The following is a 13,664-nucleotide window of genomic DNA, read 5'->3' as shown; positions in this document are numbered from 1 at the left end:
ATCACCGCATTTGACAATGAAGTCGAAGATTGGACTACACCTGTCGAACGAATAGAGGTGTACTGCAAGGCAAATGGGATGTCAGATGACAAGAAAGCGTCGGTATTGTTAAATTTAATGGGTGCAAAGACGTATGGTTTATTACGAAATCTAGTAACCCCAACGAAGTCAATGGAAAAGAGTTTTGAAGACATAGTAACGATACTAAAGGAACATTTAAACCCCACACTGCTGCTGATAGCAGAAAGATTTAAGTTTCACAAACGGAACCAGCATAAGGATGAAAGCAATGCTGATTATTTAACAGAACTGCGCACCTGTCGAAACACTGCCAGTTTGGAGCGGGACTGGCAGATACCTTAAGGGACAAGTTTGTGTGTGGGCTTCAAAGTGAAGGAACCCAGAAACGGCTTTTATCTGAAAAGGACCTTACGCTGGAAAAGGCTTTCAGCATTGCGGTATCATATGAAGCAGCAGCACAGGGCGCTGCAGAGATACAACAGAGACCGCAAGAATATGGCACAAACGAAATGTCACATGGAACAGAGAAGTGCTATCGCTGCGGCAGAACAACACACGACCAGAATGATTGCTGGTTCAAAGACAAAGTGTGCAGACAGTGTGGAAAATTAGGACACATAGCACGAGTCTGCAGGTCAGGAAAGAAAACCAGCAATAAGAAACCGACCAAAGGAAAGTACAAGAAGGTACATAAGATAACGGAGAATAGTTCAGACGAACAAAAGAGTGATAACGACTCCGAAAGCAGGGAACTGAGTTGTCTGAAACTACATAATGTGATCACAATGGAGGATCACCGAACCATTTGGGTCACTCTCAAGATAGCAGGAGTCCAGGTAAAGGGGTTTAGAGGTGACTTTCAGTCCTCGCCAGTGAGAGTCTCCAAAATGATAGTGGTATGCTGCGTCCTGCACAACTTTGTGCAGCAGCGAGGATTGCATGTGGAGGAGAACAAAACGGCTCATCGCTCATCTTTGGATGAGGAGAACATAGAGGAGGAGGAGGATGAAGATGGGGCACGCACTGCCAGACTAGCCGCTTACATTGATGCCCGGGATACCATGAACGCTCTAATAATGCAAAGGTTCACCTAGGAAATTAAACCTTGCAGTCCGCTCCCACCACCAGGACCACCCCACCCCTCCCTTTGGACTAAACAGTCCTCCAACCATTCATCCACCCATTGCACATCAGGCCAAATGGTCCTGTCTAGTGTTGACATTCATCATGAAACAAGTAAAAGGGCGAGTTGACACTCTGGATGCAATAATGGGCAAGACGTGGAAATGGTGCTGAGCAATAAATTTTATGTGGCATTATTAAAAAATGAAACTTAATAACATAACATTTTGTCAACCACTCAAGTGCATACCCTTGGTTAATTACAATTTCTTGAACTTACGCTTCCTACCGCTTCTACGTGGTGCATTCTGTGTGGCTTCAGCAGAGGTAAAGGCAGGCTGCTCAGATTCCTGCTGACTGTTGAGATGCTTTTGGCCTGTATCCTCTTGGTTTTGGAGCCACTGATGGCCCCGGCAAAGACTGCTCCATCTGCACCAATGCAGGGGCAGACTCAGAGACTCGGCAGGCAATATGTGGGGTACTGGATGATGGTCGGGGTGGGGGCAACGGGTGACAACTGGGAGCACTTTGAGTGGAGTTCCCACTTGCATGTCCCCTTTTGCCAACATCCTTCTCCTGGGCCAGGGCCACGTCACTCCTGCCACTCTGCTGGATAGCAGCTTGGTAGAGATCAGTGATGCATTGTAAGGCCATGGCTAGTGTATTGGTCATCCTGTTTAAGGCAGCAGACAAGTTAGCATCCAAAGTCTGCACGGCCGTAGTCACGGCCTGTATGGGCTCAATTGAGAGCCGTACTTGAAGCTCCTTGGAGGCGGCCACTCTCTCCATGGCAGACATTCTCGCAATTACCTGCGCCGTCATTCCACTAGCTATTGAGTTAGACTCCTCCATCCTCTCCACTATTGTGGAGAGTGAGATTGGCACATCTCTCAGTACCTGGCCTAATTGCTGATGCAGCTCTAGCATTCTCCTTCTCAATGAGGGCCCCCAGGGTTCAGCGTCTGTGTCCAGCTGAGCAGAGCTTGGAGAACATTGCGCCCCCTGATGCGGACTCTCCACAGCTGACCCTGCCACCGGTGTCTGCTTGTGCTCAACAGGTGAAAACCTAACTAACTCTCTAAATGGACCCACCAAAGTGTGAGTATCTGTGCTGGTGCATGGCTGAACGTCCTGTGACGGTGCACCCTCAGAAGGAATGGCGTCCTCTGAGGAATCATCCTCATGGATGTCCAGCGACACTAGATGTAGACATGAAGGCCCTGGAAGACAGAGATATGGTTTAGTCATGGCAAAGTCACAATCCTGACAATCACCATACTCAGTCTTCTCATAGTTCAGTCATTGATGAAGTGAAGTCAGCATATGTGTGCCAGAGATATTTTTAATCTGTCTCGCCATCTCCGACTGAGAGGGATGCAGAAGTGCCACTTATCTCCAGGGCATCATCCTCTGCATAGAATCATAGAATGGTTACAGCACAGTAGGAGGCCATTCGGCCCATCGAGCCCGTGCCGGCTCTCTGCAAGAGCACTTCAGCTAGTCCCACTCCCCCGCACTTTCACCGTAGCCCTACAAATTTTTTTCCTTCAGGTACTTATTGAAATAAAGAATAGATTTGCCTTTCTAATCTAGGCTTTATTAACTTAAAAACCCTGTAGCACATCTTTCAACACCCAGTCCCAACTAAAGGCTAGAAAGAACTGAATTTAAGATGGCCACCACAAATCACATGACATCAACTACCAATGAGATTACAGCATATAGCCCAAGGCAGGAAACAAACAACCAATCACAATACTTCTTACTAAACATAAAGAATAATCACCACATTCACCCCTCCTTTTAAAATATACTCCAACCTAAATAACCTTTACAATTTATAATTAATTATTTACAACTAAAACTATGCACAGACAAAATAAAGCTATTCAACATGACACAATACTAAGTGAGCAACAACAAATAGTAACATTGCACATAAGTATTAAGTATCTCTCAACTAAAACAATATAATATAATATTTCAACAATTTTAAAACATTACTATCAATTTAAAAGTCAATTTTCAATCGGTCGACCGGATATCTTGTTCGTGTCGACCTTCTTAACCTTGGTGAAATTCCTTGCCCTCCCACACCAGGAGACACAGAAGTATCTTCTGCAGGAAGGCTATCCATATCCCGATTTTCAACGGTTTCCGGATTAGAAATCCCATCAGGAGGTAAACTGGGATGGTCATGAACATCCATCGAGGGCTGACTAATAGAAGTATAATTATCTGCAGTCGGATTGGAAATATTCGTAGTATCTGTAACAGCATCCACATTATCTGAATCATGACTATTGTTAATATCCTCAGAAGAGGGCTGGCCACCACAAGGAGCCAAGTCTTTAATTGAAACGGTACTTTCTTTCCCATCTTGGAATCGAATATGAGCATATTGGGAATTTGCCTCCAACAGCTCCACCTCCTCCACTAAAGGATCATATTTTGACAATCTAACATGGCGTCGAAGCAGCACAGGTCCCTGCATAGTAAGCCATGAAGGCACCGAATATCCCGTAGTAGATCTCCGCGGATAGTTAAAGAGCCTTTCATGGGGGGTCACATTAGTAGCCGTTGAAAGCAATGATCTAATGGAATTGTGAGGGTGCCGGTTAGCTCTCCTAGTAACCTCTAGGTGGCACCTTCATGAGTGGTTACCCCTGTGTTAAATCCCTAATTGACTGCTATTGGGCTTATGAGTTTCACCTGTGATTTGTAGTATATTAGTTCTATTTTTCCCCTTCTCTGTGCTCAGTCTTGACAAGCCTTTGTGCCAAGTGGTTGCTTGTCAGAGCTTCTAAAGTGTAATTGTATCTTTGTGTTTATTAAGTAAAGTACTTTGTTTGAACTTTATACCTGCCTCAAGCCTCGTCTCTGCACTTGGGTCCAGAACCAGCCTCGCCCTGACAGGAATGCAGGGCATCAGGCAGTACCATTTCCCACTGTGTATTCTTAAGGTTCCGGGATGTCAAAGCCAACATAACTGCCTTCCAGATCACCCCATTGTATCGTTCGCACTGTCCATTACCCTGGGGATTATACGGGGTAGTTCTGCTAGTAGAAATTCCCCGACTCTGAAGGTATTCCTTCAACTGGGAAGACATAAAAGAACTTCCCTGATCCGAATGGATATACGCAGGCATCCCAAAGATGACAAAAAGTTGAGTCAGACATTTGATAACTGTAGCAGCTGATACATCTGCGCAAGGAAAAGCAAAAGGGAACCTTGAAAACTCATCCACAACAGTAAATATATATCGGTTTTGAGTAGTTGAAGGAAGAGGCCCCTTAAAATCGACGCTCAAACGTTCAAAAGGAGAAGTAGCCTTTATAAGATGAGCTCGTTGAGGCTTAAAGAAATTCGGTTTACACCGAGCACAGATAGAACATGATGAAGTCATCCGCTTGACGTCTTCAACTGAAAAGGGCAAATTCTTACTGCGTACGAAGTGTATCATCCTCGTAACCCCAGGATGGCATAAGGCATTGTGAAGATTAATAAGCGTATCTCCGTGAATCACAGAACAATAAGCCCTCGACAGCGCATCAGCAGCAACGTTATCCTTCCCCGGACGATAAACTATATCAAAATGGTAACATGCCAACTCAATCCTCCACCTCATTATTTTATCATTCTTAATCTTTCCAAAATGTTTGACATCAAACATAAAGGACACAGACTTTTGATCAGTTACCAACGTAAAATGTCGCCCCGATAAATAATGTCTCCATTTATGCAGTGCTTCGACTATTGCATACGCCTCTTTCTCTATTGAAGAATACCTTTTTTCACTATTGTTCAAGGTACGTGAGAAAAAGGCCACAGGTCTTCCATTTTGGTTCAGAGTAGCCCCAATTGCAAAATCAGAAGCGTCCGTCTCAATCACAAAAGGAACCTGCTCATCAATAGAATGCACAACCGCTCCAAGGATATCCTTTTTAAAATTATCAAAACACGTCCTGGCCTCCCATGATAGAGGATATGTCGTAACCCGAATAAGAGGCCGGATCTTCTGTGAAAAATTTGCAATCCAATTAGAATAGTAAGAAAACAGTCCAACAACTCGTTGCAAAGCCTTAGAATTAGTAGGACAAGGTAAATCAATCAATGGTCGCAGACGTTCTGGGTCTGGTTTAATCTTGTTTCCCGAGATAATGTACCCCAGTAGATTTACCTCAGTGGTCGAAAAGGTACACTTCTCTTTATTGAAAGTTAAACCAACTTTTTCCGCAGCTTGAAGGAATCTTTCTAAATTAGAATCATGCTCCACCCTTGATTTGCCACACACCGTGATGTCATCTAAGTATGAAAAGGTGTCAGAGAGAGAGTTATCACTTATAAAAGCATCCATTGCCCATTGAAAACAAGCAACACCATTAGTAACACCAAATGGTATTCGGCAAAACTGATACAGCTTTCCACCAGCCTCAAAGGCCGTATATGGTTGATCCTTCTTAACAATAGGAATCTGATGATAAGCACTCTTCAGGTCAATAGTGCTAAAAACCTTATACTGAGATACTTTATTGATAAGCTCATCAATCTTAGGCAAAGGGTACGCATCTAATTGAGTATACCTATTAATAGTTTGGGAATAGTCTATCACCATTCGTTTCTTATGTCTCTCGTTAGTCGTGACAACTACCTGTGCCCGCCAAGGCGAACAACTAGGTTCAATGATTCCTTCCAATAAGAGACGTTGAACTTCAGAATTAATAAATTCTCTATCCTGACTGCTATACCTTCTTGACTTGGTAGCAATTGGTTTACAATCTGGCATCAAATTGGAAAAAAGTGATAATGGGGAAATGGATAAAGAGGTTAATCCACAAATAGATAAAGGTGGCTTAGTCCCTCCAAATGAAAGACTAAGAGACTCGTGTAACTGAAGCACATCATGACCAATCAAAATATCCGCACAGAGATTAGGCAAAACAGATAGGCGTATATCAGTATACGTATTACCTAGAAGAATCAATTTCACAAGGCAACAACCAGCTACTTGTGAAGTGAGAGTCGTCTGAGCCATACACACCTGATAGGAAACAGGCGAAATTTTCAAATGCTTCTCCTTTGCAAACTGAAGACTTGTAAAACTCTCGGTACTGCCCGTATCTATAAGGGCCTTCACTTCCAACCCATTAACTTGGGCCGTAACTATAGCTTTGTTTAGGCCATGAGCAAATGCAGCAGAAATTGATGCAATAAACGCCCTATCTAAAGGCTGAATAGTCACAGAGGAGGTAATTGAACCTGATGATTTACACACACGTGCGTAATGACCTCTCTTGCCGCATTTACTACACACAGCCTCCCGAGCAGGACACTTCAGACGAGGGTGCCGGACCTTCCCACAAAAATAACACTTCTGAATCCTAGAGGCAACAGCCGCTGAAGTAGAAACTGTTTCAGAATCTAGTAAACCACTCCTATTAAGTCCACATAATTCCTTTTCATCCAGAACTGCCGAAACCACAGTCACAGGCCGATTAAAAAGAGCATAAGAATCCGAACTTCTCTGAGCCACATCCAATGTAGAAGCTTGCTCAAAAGCACTCTTAAGATCCAAAGTCTTATTTTCTAACAACCGCTGACGAATTGATCTAGACAGTAATCCATTAATAAAAGCATCCCGTACCGATTCTTCCTTATATTCTTCAGCCGTCACGGCCTTATAATTACAGTTAACACTAAGGCACCGAAGTGCTTGTAAATAAGTATCCAAATATTCTCCCACCTGCTGCCTACGGGCAGATAGAAGGTGACGTGCAAATACCTCATTCTTTGGTTTAACAAAAATCTTTTCCAATGTAGAAATAGCCACTTCGTAAGTTTTACAGTCCAAAATATACTTATACACATCCAGAGCAATGTAGTTGATCAGCATATTCAGCTTATTTAGAGACTCTTGATCCAACACGCCCAAAAAGTTTTTAAATGTACAATACCAGTGTTTCCATTTATCATCCACTCCTGCAGAATTAGGGTCAGCATTGAATCGTTCTGGTTGAAGATATCACTCCATTCTGACATAAAGTTAATAAATTGAAATAAAGAATAGATTTGCCTTTCTAATCTAGGCTTTATTAACTTAAAAATCCTGTAGCACATCTTTCAACACCCAGTCCCAACGAAAGGCTGGAAAGAACTGAATTTAAGATGGCCACCACAAATCACATGACATCAACTACCAATGAGATTACAGCATATATCCCAAGGCAGGAAACAAACAACCAATCACAATACTTCTTACTAAACATAAAGAATAATCACCACACTTATCTAATTCCCTTTTGAAAGCCACAATTGAATCTGCCTCCACTACCCTTTCAGGCAGTGCATTCCAGATCCTCACCACTCGCTGCGTAAAAAGGTTTTCCCTCATGTCGCCTTTGGATCTTCTGCCAATTACCTTAATTCTGTGTCCTCTGGTTCTCGATCCTTCCGCCAATGGGAACAGTTTCTCTCTATCTACTCTGTCTAGACCCCTCATGATTTTGAACACCTCTATCAAATCTCCTTTCAATCTTCTCTGCTCTAAGGCTTCACTTGGCCAGTGCTGGGACTAGAGTCCTGGCGGATCATATAACTAGGGCTGTAGAGAGGGCTTTAAACTAACAAGTGGGGGGGAGGTTCCTAGAGAGCAAATAATAAAAATGACAACAGAGAAGGTCATAGACTTAGGTAGCAGTGGGGAAATTCAAAACCAGAGCGTGTCAGGAAGGGGCAGAAGGTATGGAGTAAAAGGTAAAGTAATAAAAAGGGCAAAAGCAGGAACTAAGTGTCACAAAACATCTTTGAAAGTTCTCTATCTGAATGCACGTAGCATTCGTAACAAAATAGACGAGTTAATGGCACAAATAACTACATATGGGTATGATCTTGTGGCCATTACAGAAACATGGCTGCAGGGTGACAATGCCTGGGAATTAAGCATACCAGGTTATTTAACGATCAGGAAGGACAGGCAGGAAGGAAGGGGAGGTGGGGTGGCTATGTTAATAAAGGAAGGAATCACTGTAATACAGAGAAATGATATTCGGTCAAAAGATCAGGATAATGAAACAGTTTGGGTGGAGGTAAGGAATAATAAGGGGAAAAAAACACTAGTGGGCGTAGTCTATAGGCCTCCGAACAGTGGCAACTCTGTTGGACGGAGTATCAATCAGGGAATAGTTGAGGCTTGTAATAAGGGAACATCTATAATTATGGGGGATTTTAACTATCATATTAATTGGACAAATCAAATTGGGCAGGGCTGCCTTGAGGATGAGTTCATTGAGTGTATTAGGGATGGGTTTCTTGAGCAGTATGTAACTGAACCGACCAGGGGGCAAGCAACCTTAGATCTGGTCCTGTGTAACGAGACAGGATTAATTAAAAATGTCCAAGTAAAGGATCCCCTTGGAATGAGTGACCATAACATGGTTGAATTCCATATTCAATTAGAGGGTGAGAAGGTTGGATCTCAAACAAGTGTGCTAAGCTTGAATAAAGGAGACTATGAAGGTATGAGAGCGGAATTGAGTAGAGTGGATTGGGAAAATAGATTAAAGGGTAAGACGATACATGATCAGTGGTGTACATTTAAGGAGTTATTTTACAACTTCCAAAAAAAATATATTCCACTGAGAAGAAAAGGGTGTAAAAGAAAAGACAGCCATCCGTGGCTAAGTAAAGAAATTAAGGATAGTATTCGACTAAAAACAAGGGCATATAAGGTAGCCAAATCTAGTGGGAGGATAGAGGATTGGGAAAACTTTAAAAGACAGCAAAAAATAAGAAAAAGATTGATTAAGAAAGGGAAGATAGATTATGAAAGTAAATTAGCAAAAAATATAAAAACAGATAGTAAGAGTTTTTATAGTTATATAAAAAGAAAAAGGGTGGCTAAAGTAAATGTTGGTCCCTTAGAGGATGAGACCGGGAAATTAATGGTGGGAAATATGGCGATGGCAAAAACACTGAATGAATATTTTACATCAGTCTTTACAGTAGAAGACACTAAGAATATCCCAACACTGGACAAACAGGGGGCTAAAGGGGGGGAGGAGCTAAACACAATCAAAATCACTAAGGAAGTGGTACTTGGTAAAATAATGGGACTCAAGGCGGATAAATCACCTGGTCCTGATGGCTTACATCCTAGGGTCTTGAGGGAAGTGGCGGTAGGGATTGTGGATGCATTGGTAATAATTTTCCAAAACTCCCTGGACTCGGCAAAGGTCCCGGCAGACTGGAAAACTGCTAATGTAACACCCTTATTTAAAAAGGGCAGTGGACAGAAGGCTGGAAACTACCGGTTAGCCTAACACCTGTGGTAGGTAAAATTTTGGAGTCCATTATTAAGGAGACAGTAACAGGACATTTGGATAATCATAATTTAATAGGACAAAGTCAGCATGGTTTTATGAAGGGGAAGTCATGTTTGACAAATTTGCTGGAGTTCTTTGAGGAAGTAACGTATAGGGTGGATAAAGGGGAACCAGTGGACGTAGTGTATTTAGACTTCCAAAAGGCATTTGACAAGGTGCCACACAAAAGATTATTGCTTAAGATAAAAAATCACGGGATTGGGGGTAATATTCTGGCATGGATGGAGGATTGGCTATCTAACAGAAGGCAGAGAGTTGGGATAAATGGTTCATTCTCAGGCTGGCAATCAGTAACTAGTGGTGTTCCGCAGGGGTCAGTGCTGGGTCCCCAACTCTTTACAATCTATATTAACGATTTGGAGGAGGGGACCGAGTGTAACATATCAAAGTTTGCAGATGATACTAAGATGGGAGGGAAAGTAGTGAGTGAGGAGGACATAAAAAACCTGCAAGGGGACATCGACAGGCTAAGTAAGTGGGCAGAGATTTGGCAGATGGAATACAATACTGGAAAGTGTGAGGTTATGCACTTTGGCAGGAAAAATCGTAGAGCAAGTTATTATCTTAATGGCAAGAAACTGGAAAGTACTGACGTACAAAGGGATCTGGGGGTCCTGGTGTCCGAAACTCTAAAGGTTAGTATGCAGGTGCAGCAAGTGATTAAGAAGGCCAATGGAATGTTGGCTTTCATTGCTAGGGGGATAGAATATAAAAATAGGGAGGTATTGCTTCAGTTGTACAAGGTATTGGTGAGACCGCACCTGGAATACTGCGTACAGTTTTGGTGTCCATACTTAAGAAAGGACATACTTGCTCTCGAGTCAGTACAAAGAAGGTTCACTCGGTTAATCCCGGGGATGAGGGGATGGACATATGAGGAGAGGTTGAGTAGATTGGGACTCTACTCATTGGAGTTCAGAAGAATGAGAGGCGATCTTATTGAAACATATAAGATTGTGAAGGGGTTGGATCGGGTGGATGCGGGGAAGATGTTCCCGATGATGGGTGAAACTAGAACTAGGGGGCATAGTCTTAGAATAAGGGGCTGCTCTTTCAAAACTGAGATGAGGAGGAACTACTTCACTCAGAGGGTGGTAGGTCCATGGAATATGCTGCCCCAAAAAGCTGTAGAAGCTACATCATTACATAAATTTAAAACAGAAATAGACAGTTTCCTAGAAGTAAAGGGAACTAAGGGTTACGGGGAGCGGGCAGGAATTTGGACATGAGTCTAGGTGCGGATCGGTCATGGCCCTGTGGGTAGCAGAGCGGGCTCAGGGGCCGTGTAGCCTGATCCTGCTCCTATTTCATGTGTCTAATTCTGTTAGATTCAGGAGATGGTTCTGTGATAGTGGATTGGCGGTTAGGATCAGATCAGCCATGATCTTATTGAATGGCGGAGCAGGCTCGAGGGGCCGATTGGCCTACTCCTGCTCCTATTTCTTATGTTCTTATGTTCTTATGTAACAACCCCAGCTTCTCCAGTCTATCCACGTAACTGAAGTCCCTCATCCCTGGAACCATACTTGTAAATCTTTACTGCACCCTCTCTAAGACCTTCACATCCTTCCTAAAGTGCGGTACCCATAATTGGACACAATACTTCAGTTGTGGTCGAACCAGTGTTTTATACAGGTTCTTCATAACTTCCTTGCTTTTGTACTCTATGCCTCTATTTATAAAGCCCAGGATCCTGTATGCTTTTTTAACCCCTTTCTCAACCTGCCCTGCCACCTTCAACGATTTGTGCATATATACCCCCAGGTCTCTGTTCCTGCACCCCCTTTAGAATTGTATGCTTTAGTTTATATCGCCTCTCCTCATTCCTCCTACCAAAATGTATCACTTCGTACTTTTCTGTGGTAAACTTCATCTGCCACGTGTCCGCCCATTCCACCAGCCTGTCTATGTCCCCTTGAAGTCTATCCCTATCTTCCTCACTGTTCACTATACTTCCAAGTTTTGTGTCATCTGCAAATTTTGAAATAGTGCCCTGTACACCTAAGTCCAAATCATTAATATATATCAAGAAAAGCAGTGGTCCTAGTACCGGCCCCTGGGGAACACCACTGTATACCTTTCTCCAGTCCGAAAAACAACCGTTCACCACTACTCTCTGTTTACTGTCATTTAGCCAATTTTGCATCTGTAAGCTGGACTATTTTTGGTGGACCACCTCCAGACCTCTTCCTCTCCTTGCGTTTTACGCTTTCTTCTCCTACAAGGAGTGAAAAAACAGACCTGTGAGTGAGTGAAGGTCATGTATTCACCCGATGGATGCAATGCATTCAGTGACAGTGACTATGAGGCAGATCCATCATATTGCATAAGGATTGGGGTGAGTGGCAACGGTGGAACAAACATGGGGAGGTGATGAAATGTGTAGGAAGTGAAGGCTCGGTGCTGCTCAAAGTTGAATGGGTGTGAGGGGTGATGTGATGGCGAATATTTCGCAAGACAGAGTGAAAGGAGGAGGGGGCTTAAACAACAGGATGTAGGTGAATCAGCAAATGTACTCACTTTACTTGACCCTGGTTAGGTCATTAAACCGCATCCCACATTGCATCCAAGACCTGGGCACGACACTTTTGCTGCTTACCTCCTTAGCTACGTCCAACTATACCGTCTATGGTGAGAGCCGCAGGTTTCTTCCTCCCATTGCTGGGGAAATGTATGTCCCTCCTGCTCCCAGCAGTACTTCCAGCGAGGCATCATTAAGCCTGGCTGCTGCCCTGGCCACCATCCATCGTGAACACCTTCAATTCACATTTTTGGACTGTCCCTTTAAATACAGCTGCGATTGCATCATAAGGGTGTGCATCACGCCCACTGTGCAGCTTGGAGATTCGAAACACAAAACTCAAAATTAATTGGTACAATTGAGTTGAGATTGCAGATTCCGATCCACTGGGTTGACTTCCGGGTTTTGCCCACACAATTCCACCTCCCAGCTTGAAAGCTGCCTTCAGATTAATAACTGGGCCAATGTTGCTGAAAGCCTGTATTAAACGGGTGCATTTATAAACTCACTTCCTGGGTACTTCTTCTTGGGTTCCTTTTGTACTTAACTTGGTGAATTGTTTCATTTTCTACTTTGCACGTTTTGATTTATTGTTCCTTTTTTTTCACCTTCAAGCATTGTAGGGTTTAAATTAGTGGCCTTCTACCGCACTCCCACCATAATTCCGGCAGGAATGGTGGAAGGGATGGGATGTTGGCCGGATACACTGTGTCCCGGCCTTCCCTCGCATTTTCTGCGAGCCTCTACCCTCCCAAACCTGGTTTCCTGCGTCAAAAGCGACTTGGCTGGGGAAGGGCTTTACAGCTGGAGTTTCCTTATCTCCAGCTTGGCTAAACAGCAGCAAACTGGTATTCTGAGTGAGTGTAGGCATTCCAGCCAGCTATCCAGTGCAAATGAGTCGCACCTGGTTCCGGACTTTTGACGATATTCAAAATTTCAGCAACGTTTTCTGACCTCCCTGGAGGCAGCTTCCAGCAAGAGAATTTCTAGTATTCTCAGGCAGGCAGTTGCCCTTGATGCACTCCTAGTGACATAGGTGCCTGCTCAGATTATTTAAATGAGGTGACCTCCCTGTGACTCCACGGATTTGGTGGGGTGACTGCCAGTGGTCACATGTGGGCAGATCCCAGCACTTATGCCAGAATTGATGGCTCGCATATTTTCAGGCCCAAAATTTCTAAGCTTCTGAAACTGTAGGATGGACATTCCAGTAGAAATCTCTCCTGCCCACAGGGAGCTAGAGGATGCAAAATTCCTCAGGAATTCACAGAGGCATGTTTTCCTGCATGTCTGCATCAGACCAATTGAGTTGCCAACTCTGGTTGACCTTGTTCCTGGAGGGTTGGTCACATGACATCAGATCACGTGATGTCTGATCATGTGACATTCGGTCACAAGACACGCGTCCAGAGTTTGAAAATATTATTGTGTAGTGGTACCACCGAGTGTCCCTTACTTACCGGACATAATTCCCTTTAACGATGACGTGGGCGAACGCGATAATGCGGGTAAACGCAAGCCGGCCCAGCTCGGCCTCCCGCTCCTGTGACAATCGCCGGCCCAGCTCGGCCTCCCGCTCCCGCGACTTCGGCCGCAACGGCCAGCTGCAGTGCCGGGT

At 43.8% G+C, this 13,664-nt stretch overlaps 1 pseudogene; it reads right to left on the bottom strand.

The window, feature by feature from the left end:
• Nucleotides 1-1,403: 1,403 nt before the first annotated feature.
• Nucleotides 1,404-12,611, bottom strand: LOC147123189 (uncharacterized; annotated as a pseudogene).
• Between the last annotated feature and the right edge of the window lie 1,053 nt (nt 12,612-13,664).

Source organism: Somniosus microcephalus, chromosome 2 (assembly GCF_052327205.1).
Source record: "Somniosus microcephalus isolate GS21.2 chromosome 2, FLI_Smic_1.0, whole genome shotgun sequence".
In the NCBI taxonomy this organism is placed as follows: Eukaryota; Metazoa; Chordata; class Chondrichthyes; order Squaliformes; family Somniosidae; genus Somniosus; species Somniosus microcephalus.
The sequence above is the reverse complement of the archived record's forward strand: the minus strand, read 5'-3'. Positions and strand labels throughout refer to the sequence as shown.